Raw genomic sequence first — 10,792 nt, forward strand, 5'->3', positions numbered from 1 at the left:
TTTTAGGATAAAATGTTCTGTAGATATCTATTAAATTCATTTGTTTCATAACTTCTGTTAGTGTCCATGTGTCTCTGTTTAGTTTCTGTTTCCAGGATCTGTCNATTGGTGAGAGCAGGGTGTTGAAATCTCCCACTATTATTGTGGAATGTGCAATGTGTGCTTTGAGTTTTACTAATGTTTCTTTAATGAATGTGGCTGCTCTCCTGTTTGGAGGATAAATATTCAGAATTGAGAGTTCCTCTTGGTAGATTTTAACTTTGATGAGTATGAAGTGACCCTCCTTGTCTTTTTTGATAACTTTGGGTTGGAAGCCCATTTTACTTGCTATTAGAATGGCTACTCTAGCCTGTTTCTTCAGATCCATTTGCATGGAAAATTTTTTCCAGCCTTTCACTTTGAGATAGTGTCTATCCTTTCCCCTGAGGTGTGTTTCCTGTAAGCAGCAAAATGTTGGGTCCTGTTTGTGTAGCCTAGACAGAAAATGGTTCCTTTACACATGGCCTTCCCAGTATCAACCTAAAGTGTAGGCCTTTGTTTCCTCAGTGGTTCTTCCCTGAATTTAGTAAGAGCCCTATGTAATATTGTGAAGGAAAATTGGAAGGTATTGGGACCCAAGGCAACCATGAAAATATCACTCTATCCATCTGGGTAAATTACCTGTGCAATGAGATCTTTGGAATATTTGCCCAAGGGATTACCCTTTGTGAAAACATTATGAACAACAGGCCAGCCCTGTTGGATATCACAGAGTACTTCCCTCTCCCTAAGGAAGGCTCTATCCCTTGGGATTCCTCTGTCATGGGAAACGAAGAGTACCAAATGGCACTGAAGCTGTGTGTTGACATCCTGTTCCTAATCACCATGGCCAGGTAAGCATAGAAGTGTGAGAACCCAAAACTCTGAAATTGTGATCCTCTTTTATCCATGAGAAATAGGTAAAAATTAAAAGAAAAAATTATTGGGAAATCAGGGGTTCTCCATGGAAGAATATAGCCTAAATCATGCTTTGTTTGGTAGCATGGCATAACTTTTTCATTCCTAAATTCCAAAATGACAGACTGACCAAGAATCGAAAGCCCGAACATGAAGGGTTTGCTCAGATGGAATAGGAGGCTTTAGTAATGATCTTTCCACTTACCTGAATTCTGTGGTTCTCTGCCTTCCAAAGTGGTATGTCAGATGACTGCAAAACACCAGAAAAGATGGGGTCACGAGTAATGGGCGGGCCTTGCAGAATGCCCAAGTGTAGAATGTGAGACTAGGTGCTTGTTGGCATGAACTGTTTACCAACCAATGTGCACCATAGCTGTCCATATTTCCTCTCCTGGGAAACAGGGCAAAGGCGTCTGAAGACCTCAGGGAAGACGCCTAAGAGGTCCCCATCGAGTCAAAGGACTGCTTGTAACCCTGTCGCCCTGGTTGGGCCTCAGCGTAATCCTATTGAGCATGACTTTTATGTCATCACCTCTCTTCATGACATTGGGTTGTCATCATTGACCCAGGTCTAGACAGAAAATGGCTACCTATAATTTGATATCACCTAACTTATGCCCAGTGCTTACCTGGCCCTCCAAAACTGCCTCAGATTTTCAAATTGTCACATGTAACTGGAGAATGCTGCAGGGTAGAAAGCTCTTCAAGGGATGCAAGGGCATCCTTGCTGCAAACTTGGAAGATTGTCTTCCCTAACGGAGAAAGGGAAAGCTGTAAAGGGACTTGATGTCCCTCTTTTACATAAATGTAGGAGATGCCAGAAATTTTTAGAAGAGTTTAGCTGGAGTAATGCCATTGTGCTGAAATTCTCTTGTTGCTGCCTCTTCTATTACTACCTGGCCCAGCACCCAAAAGTTTTCATGGCTACCATAGAGAAACTTCAATGAAAGCACAAGGGTCCCTTGGCATTTCAACAAAGATTTCGTGCTTCCTTTAGAAGCAATAGCCACATCACATGTGGCCTTNGCCCTACAATTTTGTAGGGATCAATGATCAAGTTGAGCTCCCTTAGTACAATGGACAGGAGAACATAACACAACTACAGATAGGTATTTCAATCCTGANTAAAGCAACCNATGGGTTCTTATTTAATGTGCAAAGGGGGCATCCGTCCTTAGCTTCCTCTGTGTTGCATGGCAGGACTCAGAAATGGGATTACTTAAATTCTCTTGAGAACCTTGTCCAAGGCATAGTACAAATGTTTAGCCATGGATCCATGTGTGTTAAGCTGTAATGGGTTTCCCAGCCTCTAAAAACGTGAAGGTAACCACACTTCCTGGATTCAGCTTTGGCCTTGATGTCATGTATCAGAGTGGAAGGAGAATTCCTTTACACCTGGCCTTCCTTATATCTACCTAAAGTGTAGGTCTTTGTTTCCTNAGTGGTTCTGNCCTGAAGTGTAGTAAGAGCCCTATTTAATATTGNNAAGGAAATATGGAAGGTATTGTGACCCAAGGCAACCATGAATATTTCACTCTATCCTTATGGGTAAATTCCCTGTGGAGTGAGATCTTTGGAATATTTACCAAAGGGATTGTCCTTTGTGAACACATTATGTGGAGACGAGCCCTCTAGGATATCATAGAGTTCTTCCCTCTCTCTAATGAAGAATCTGCCCCTTTGGCGTCCTGTGTTATGGGAAAAGAAGAGACCAAAATGGCCCTGGAGCCCTGTGTTGACATCCTGTCCCTATTCACCATGGGCAGGTAAGCACAGAATTGTGAGATCCCAAAAGTCTGAAAAAGTCTTCCTCTTTTATCCATGAGAAATAGGTAAAAATTAGAATTAAAAAAATTATTGGGAGTTGAACAAATGCCTTAAAACTCTGCATATTAGGGGGTCTCCGGGGGAGAACATAGCCTAAATCGTGCTTTGTTTGGTACCATGGCATACCTTTCTTATTCTTAAATTCCAAAATGGCAGGGTGACTCAGAATCAAAAGCCCAAACATGAAGTGTTTACTCAGATGGAATAGGAGGCTTTAGCCATGATCGAAGCACTAACCTGAGATCTGTGGCTCTCTGCCTTCCAAGATGGTATGTCAGATGACTGCAAAACGACAGAAAAAACAATGTCATACGTAATCTGTGGGCCTTGCAGAAATGTCCAAGGGTAGAATGTGGGACTAGCTGCTTTCTGGCATGCACTGTTTGCCAACCAATGTGTACCATAGCTGTCCACATTTCCTCTCTTGGGAAACAGGGCAAGGGCATCTGAGGACCTCAGGGAAGTCACACAAGAGGTCCCCATTGTGTCAAAGGACCACTTGTAACACTATCGCCCTCGTTGGGCCTCAGCGTAATTCTATTGAGCATGATTTTTATGTCATCACCTCTCTTCATGACATTGGGTTGTCATCATTGACCCAGGCCTAGACAGAAAATGGCTACCTATACTTTGGTATTACCTAACTGTCACCCACTGCTTATCTGGCCCTCCAAAACTGCCTCAGATTTTCAAATTGTCACATGTAACTGGAGAATGCTGCAGGGTAGAAAGCTCTTCAAGGGATGCAAGGGCATCCTTGCTGCAAACTTGGAAGATTGTCTTCCCTAACGGAGAAAGGGAAAGCTGTAAAGGGACTTGATGTCCCTCTTTTACATAAATGTAGGAGATGCCAGAAATTTTTAGAAGAGTTTAGCTGGAGTAATGCCATTGTGCTGAAATTCTCTTGTTGCTGCCTCTTCTATTACTACCTGGCCCAGCACCCAAAAGTTTTTATGGCTACCATAGAGAAAGTTCAATGAAAGCACAAGGGTCCCTTGGCATTTCAACAAAGATTTCCTGCTTCCTCTAGAAGAAATAGCCATTTCACATGTGGCCTTAGCCCTACAATTTTGTAGGGATCAATACTCAAGTTGATCTCCCTGTGTACTATGGTCAGGAGAACAAAACAGAACTACAGATAGGTATTTCAATCATGATTAAAGCAACCAATGGGTTCTTATTCAAAGTTTAAAGTGGGCATCAGTCCTTCCCTTCCTCTGTGTTGCATGACAGGACTCAATGAGAAATGGGATTATTTAAAATCTCCTGAGAATCCTGGGTACAGGGCACAGTACAAATATCTAGCCATGGATCCATGTGTGTTAAGTTGCCCAGCTTCTAAAAAAGTGAAGGTAACCACTCTTGCTGGATCCAACTTGTGACTTGATGTCATGAATCAGAGTGGAAAGAGGTTCCTTTACATCTGGCATTCCATGTATCAATGTAAAGTGTAGGCCTTTGTTTCCTTAGTGTGTCTGCCCTGAAGTTTACTAAGTGCCCTATGTAATATTGTGAAGGAAATATGAAAAGTATTGGGACCCAAAGCAACCATGAAAATTTTACCCTATTCATATGGGTAATTTCCCTGTGGAGTGAGATCTTTGGAATATTTGCCCAAGGGATTGCCCTTTGTCAATACCTTATGTGGAAGTGCACCCTGTTGTATATGATAGAGTTCTTCCCTCCCCCTAAGGAAGGCTTTGTCCCTTGGGCTTCCTGTGTCATGGGAAATGAAAGTTCCCAAATGGCCCTGGAGCCCTGTGTTGACATCCTGTTCCACTTCATCTTGGGTAGGTAAGCATAGATGTGTGAGATCCCAAAACACTGAAATTGTCATCCTCTTTTATCCTTGAGAAATAGGTAAAAATTAGAAGAAACAAATTATTGGGAGTTGGACAGTTGCCTTAAAACTTTGCAAATTAGGGGGTCTCCATGGGAGAACATAGCCTATATCATGCTGAGTTTGCTACCTTGCATAGCTTTTTTAATCCTGAATTCCAAAATGGCAGACTGACTCAGAATTGAAAGCCCAAACATGTAGGTTTTGCTCAGATGGAATAGGAAGCTTTAGTCAAGATCTTTCCACTTACCTGAGATCTGTGGATCTCTGCATTCCAAGGTGGTATGTCAGATGACTGCAAAACAACAGATAAGACAGGGTCATGTGTAATGGGTAGGCCTTGCAGAAATTCCCAAGGGTAGAATGTGGTACTAGGTCCTTGTTGGCACGCATTGTTTGCCAACCAATGGCACCATATTTGTCCACATTTCCTCTCATGGCAAACAGGGCAAGGGCATCTGAGGACCTCAGGGAAGTCGCCCAAGAGGTCCCCATCGAGTCAAAGGACCTCTTTTAATCCTTTTACCCTGGTTGTGCTTCAGCAAAATCCTATTGAGCATGATTTTTATGTTATCACCTCACTTCATGACATTGGGTTGTCATCATTGACCCAGGCCTAGACAGAAAATGGTTACCTATAGTTAGATATTTGCTAATTTACAACCACTGCTTACCTGGCCTTCCCAAAGTCCCTCAAGTTTTCAAATTGTTGCAAGTACTGGAGAGGGCTGCAGGGTAGAAAGCTCTTCGAGGTATGCAAGGGCACACTTGCATGAAAGTTGGAAGAATGTCTTCCCAAAGGGATGAAAGGGAAAGCTGTCAAGGATCTTGTTGTCCACTTTTGACATAAATGTCGGAGATGCCAGAAATTTTTAGAGAGTTCCACTGGAGTAATGCCATTCTGCTGAAATTCTCTTGTGGCTGCCTCTTCTATTACTACCTGGCCCAGCACCCAAAAGTTTTCATGGCTACCATAGAGAAACTTCAATGAAAGCACAAGGGTCCCTTGGCATTTAAACAAAGATTTACTGCTTCCCCAAAAGATATAGCCATATCACATATGGCCTTAGCCCTACAATTTTGTAGGGATCAACACTCAAGTTGAGCTCCCTGAGTACTATGGTCAGGAGAAGAAAACACAACTACAGATAGGTATTTCAATCCTGATTAAAGCAACCAATGGGTTTTTATTTACAGAGCAAAGGTGGCATCTGTCCTTTTTTCCTCTGTATTGAATGACATGACTCAATGAGAAATGGGATTACTCAAATTCTCCTGAGAATCCTGGGACCAGGGCATAGTACAAATCTCTAGCCATGGATCCATGTGTGTTAAGCAATAATGGGTTGCCCAGCCTCTAAAAAAGTGAAGGTAACCACTCTTGCTGGATACAGCTTGGGCCTTGATGCCATGAATCAATGTTAAATGAGGTTCCTTTACACCTGCCATTCCATGTATCACATAAAGTGTAGGCCTTTGTTTCCTCAGTGGGTCTGTCCTGAAGATTAGTAAGAGCCCTATGTAATATTGTGAAGGAAATATGGAAGGTATTGGGACCCAAGGCAACCATGAAAATTTCACCCTATCAATATGGTAATTTCCCGGTGGAGTAAGATCTTTGGAATATTTGCCCAAGGAATTGCCTTTTGTGAACACATTTTGTGAAAGCACACAATGTTGTATATAATAGAGTACTTTCTTCTCCCTAAGGAAGGATCTGTCCCTTGGGCCTCCTGTGTCATGGTAAATAAATGGTCCCAAATGGCCCTGGAGCCCTGTGTTGACATCCTGTTCCTATTCACCTTGTCCAGGTCAGCATAGAAGTGTGAGATCCCAAAACTCTGAAATGTCATCCTCTTTTATCCATTAGAGATAGGTAAAAATTAGAAGAAAAAAATTATCGGGAGTTGAACAAATTTCTTTAAACTTTGCAAATCTAGGGGTCTCCGTGGGAGAACATAGCCTAAATCGTGCTTTCTTTTGGACCATTGTATTCCCTTTTTATTCCTGAATTCCAAAATGGCAGACTGACTCAGAATCGAAAGCCTAAACATGAAGAGTTTGCTCAGATGGAATAGGAGGCTTTAGCCATGATCTTTCCACTTACCTGAGATCAGTTGTTCTCTGCCTTCCAATGTGGTATGTGAGATGACTGCAAAACACCAGAAAAGACAGGGTCACGAGTAATGGGCAGGCCTTGCAGAAATGTCCAAGGTTAGAATGTGGGACTTGGTTCTTGTTGGTATGCACTGTTTACCAACCAATGTGCACCATAGCTGTCCATATTTCCTCTCATGGGAAACAGAGCAAGGGCATCTTAGGACCTCACGGAAGTTGCCCAAGGGGTCCCCATCGAGTCAAAGGACTGCTTGTAACCCTGGTTGGGTATCAGCGTAATCCTATTGAGCATGATTTTTATGTCATCACCTCTCTTCATGACATTCAGTTGTCATCATTGACCCAGGCCTAGACAGAAAATGGCTNCCTATAATTTGATATCACCTAACTTATGCCCACTGCTTACCTGGCCTTCCAAAAGTCCCTCAAAGTCATATTGTCACAAGTAACTGGAGAGGGCTGCTGGGTAGAAAGCTCTTCGAATGATGCAAGGGCCTACTTGCTTGAAACTTGGAAGAATTTATTCCCTAAGGGAGGAAAGGAAAAGCTGTCACGGAAATTGTTCTCCCCTTTTGACATAAATGTCGGAGATGCCAGAAACTTTTAGAAGAGTCCACTGAAGTAATGCCATTGTGCAGAAATTCTCTTGTGCCTGCCTCTTCTATTACTACCTGGCCCAGCACCCAAAAGTTTTCATGGCTACCATAGAGAAACTTTAATGAAAGCACAAGGGTCCCTGGGCATTTCTACAAAGATTTCGTGCTTCCTCTAGAAGCAATAGCCACATCACATGTGGCCTTCGCCCTACAATTTTGTAGGGATCAATGCTCAAGATGAGCTCCCTTAGTACAATGGGCAGGAGAACATAACACAACTACAGATAGGTATTTCAATCCTGATTAAAGCAACCAATGGGTTCCTATTCAAAGTTCATAGGGGGCATCTGTCCTTCCCTTCCTCTGTGTTCCATGACAGGTCTCAATGAGAAATGGAATTACTTAAATTCTCCTGAGAATCCTGGGTCCAAGGCGTAGTACAAACGTCTAGCCATGGATCCATGTGTGTTAATCTGTAGTGGGTTGCCCAGCCTCTAAAAAANTTCTCCTGAGAATCCTGGGTCCAAGGCGTAGTACAAACGTCTAGCCATGGATCCATGTGTGTTAATCTGTAGTGGGTTGCCCAGCCTCTAAAAAAAGTGAAGGTAACCACACTTGCTGGATGCAGCTTAGGCCTTGATGTCATAAATCAGTGTGGAAGGAGAATTCCTTTACACCTGGCCTTCCCTGTATCTACCTAAAGTGTAGGTCTTTGTTTCCTCAGTGGTTCTGNCCTGAAGNNTAGTAAGAGCCNTATTTAATANTGNNAAGGAAATATGGAAGGTATTGGGACCCAAGGCAATCATGAATATTTCACCGTATCCTTATGGGTAAATTCCCTGTGGAGTGAGATCTTTGGAATATTTGCCAAAGGGATTGTCCTTTGTGAACACATTATGTGGAGGCCAGCCCTGTAGGATATCATAGAGTACTTCTCTTTCCCTAAGGATGGCTCTGTTCTTGGACCTCCTGTGTTATGGCAAAAGAAGAGTCCCAAAATGGCCCTGGAGCCCTGTGTTGACATCCTGTTCCTATTCACATAGACAGGTAAGCATAGAAATGTGAGATCCCAAAACTCTGAATAAGTCATCCTCTTTAATATATGAGAAATAGGTTAAAATTAGTAGAAATAATTATTGGGAGTTGAACAAATGCCTTAAAACTTTGCAAATCAGGGGGTCTCCGTGGGAGTGCATAGCCTAAATCGTGCTTAGTTTGGTACCATGGCATAACTTTTGATTTCTAAATTCCAAAATGGCAGACTGACTCAGAATCGAAAGCCCAAACATGAAAGGTTTACTCAGATGGAACAGGAGGCTTTAGCCATGATTGTAGCCCTTACCTGAGATCTGTGGATTTCTGACGTCCAAGGTGGTATGTCAGATGATTGCAAAACAACAAAAAAGATAAAGTTATGAGTAATGGGCGTGCCTTGCAGAATGGCTAAGGGTAGAATGTTGGACAAGGTGCTTGTTGGCATGCATTGTTTGCCAACCCATATGCATCACAGCTGTCCACATTTCCTTTCATGGGAATCAGGACAAGGGCATCTAAGGATATTGGGGACGTCGCCCAAGAGGTCCCCATCCAGTCAAAGGACTTCTTGTAACCCTGTTGCCCTGGTTGGGCCTCAGCATAATACTATTGAGCATGATTTTTATGTCAACACCTCTCTTCATGACATTGGGTTGTCATCACTGACACAGGCATAGACAGAAAATGGCAACCTATTGTTTGATATCAACTAATATATGTCCAGTGCTTACCTTGCCCTCCTAAACTGACTCAGATTTTCAAATTGTCACAGATAACTGGAGAATGCTGCAGGTTAGAAAGCTCTTCAAGGGATGCAAGATCACCCTTGCTTGAAACTTGGAAGAATGTGTTCCCAAAGGGAGGAAAGGGAAACCTGCAAAGGAACTTGCTGTCCCTCTTTTACATAAATGATGGAGATGTCAGAAATTTTTAGAAGAGTTCCACTGGAGTAATGCCATTGTGCAGAAATTCTCTTGTGCCTGCCTCTTCTATTACTACCTGGTCCAGTACCCCCAAGTTTTCATGGCTACCATAGTGAAACTTCAGTGAAAGTACAAGGGACCCTTGGCATTCCAACAAAGATTTACTGCTTCCTCTAGAAGAAATAGCCATTTCACATGTGGCCTGAGCCCTACAATATTGTAGGGATCAACACTCAAGTTGAGCTCCCTGAGTACTATGGTCAGCAGAGCAAAACACAACTAAAGATAGGAATTTAAATCGTGATTAAAGCAACCAATGTGTTTTTATTTACAGAGCAAAGGTGGCATCTGTCCTTTTTTCCTTTGTATTGAATGACATGACTCAATGAGAAATGGGATTACTCAAATTCTCCTGAGAATCCTGGGACCAGGGAATAGTACAAATCTCTAGCCATGGATCCATGTGTGTTAAGCTATAATGGGTTTCCCAGCCTCTAAAAAAGTGAAGGTAACCACTCTTGATGCCATGAATCAATGTGAAATGAGGTTCTTTTACACCTGGCATTCCATGTATCACCTAAAGTATAGGCCTTTGTTTCCTCAGATGGTCTGTCCTGAAGATTAGTAAGAGCCCTATATAATATTGTGAAGGAAATATGGAAGGTAATGGGACCCAAGGCAACCATGAAAATTTCACCCTATCAATAAGGTAATTTCCCGGTGGAGTAAGATCTTTGGAATATTTGTCCAAGGGATTGCCCTTTGTGAACACAATATGTAAAAGCACACCCTGTTCTATATAATAGAGTACGTTCTTCTCCCTAAGGAAAGATCTGTCCCTTGGGCCTCCTGTGTAATGGGAAATGAATGGTCCCAAATAGCCCTGGAGACCTGGATGAACAATCTATTCCTATTCACCTTGTCCAAGTCAGCATAGAAGTGTGAGATCTCAAAACTCTGAAATGTCATCCTCTTTTATCCATGAGAAATAGGTAAAAATTAGAAGAAAAAAAATTTCAGGAGTTGAACAAATTCCTTTAAACTTTGCAAATCTAGGTGTCTCTGTTGGAGAACATAGCCTAAATCCTGCTTAGTTTGGTACCATTGCATTCCCTTTTTATTCCTGAATTCCAAAATGNCAGACTGACTCAGAATCGAAAGCCCAAATATGAAGGGTTTGCTCACATGGAACAGGAGGCTTTAGCCATGATCTTTCCACTTACCTGAGATCTGTGGTTCTTTGCATTCCAAGGTGGTATGTCAGATGACNGCAAAACACCAGAAAAGACAGGGTCCTGAGTAATGGGCAGGCCCTGCAGAAATGACCAAGAGTAGAACGTGGGACTAGGTGCTTGTTGTCATGTACTGTTTGCCAACCAAAGTGCACCATAACTGTCCATATTTCCTCTCATGGGAAAAAGGGCAAGGGTATCTGAGGACCTCACAGAAGTTGCCCAAGAGGTCCCCATCGAGTCAAAGGACTGTTTGTAACCCTGTCGCCCTGGTTGGGCCTCAGC

The 10,792-nt window shown here is 42.6% G+C and overlaps 1 long non-coding RNA gene and 5 other non-coding genes across 6 annotated transcripts; all 6 read right to left on the bottom strand.

The window, feature by feature from the left end:
* Positions 1 to 1,424: 1,424 nt before the first annotated feature.
* On the bottom strand, positions 1,425 to 1,503 carry LOC115063358. Its single transcript, XR_003843208.1, has one exon. It is a non-coding gene; the product is annotated as a small nucleolar RNA SNORD115 (small nucleolar RNA).
* Positions 1,504 to 3,284: 1,781 nt separating this feature from the next.
* LOC115063359 lies at positions 3,285 to 3,363 on the bottom strand. The gene has a single exon (XR_003843209.1). It is a non-coding gene; the product is annotated as a small nucleolar RNA SNORD115 (small nucleolar RNA).
* A 1,323-nt stretch (positions 3,364 to 4,686) lies between these two features.
* LOC115063357 lies at positions 4,687 to 10,580 on the bottom strand. The gene is made up of 4 exons (XR_003843207.1): positions 10,499 to 10,580; positions 8,660 to 8,676; positions 7,128 to 7,248; positions 4,687 to 4,898 (listed from the first exon to the last, which is right to left on the bottom strand). It is a non-coding gene; the product is annotated as an uncharacterized LOC115063357 (long non-coding RNA).
* LOC115063362 lies at positions 5,137 to 5,215 on the bottom strand. The gene has a single exon (XR_003843212.1). It is a non-coding gene; the product is annotated as a small nucleolar RNA SNORD115 (small nucleolar RNA).
* Positions 6,987 to 7,065, bottom strand: LOC115063360. Its single transcript, XR_003843210.1, has one exon. It is a non-coding gene; the product is annotated as a small nucleolar RNA SNORD115 (small nucleolar RNA).
* On the bottom strand, positions 8,943 to 9,021 carry LOC115063361. Its single transcript, XR_003843211.1, has one exon. It is a non-coding gene; the product is annotated as a small nucleolar RNA SNORD115 (small nucleolar RNA).
* Positions 10,581 to 10,792: the final 212 nt, after the last annotated feature.

This window comes from Mus pahari, unplaced genomic scaffold (genome assembly GCF_900095145.1).
Source record: "Mus pahari unplaced genomic scaffold, PAHARI_EIJ_v1.1 scaffold_13474_1, whole genome shotgun sequence".
Lineage (NCBI taxonomy): Eukaryota > Metazoa > Chordata > Mammalia > Rodentia > Muridae > Mus > Mus pahari.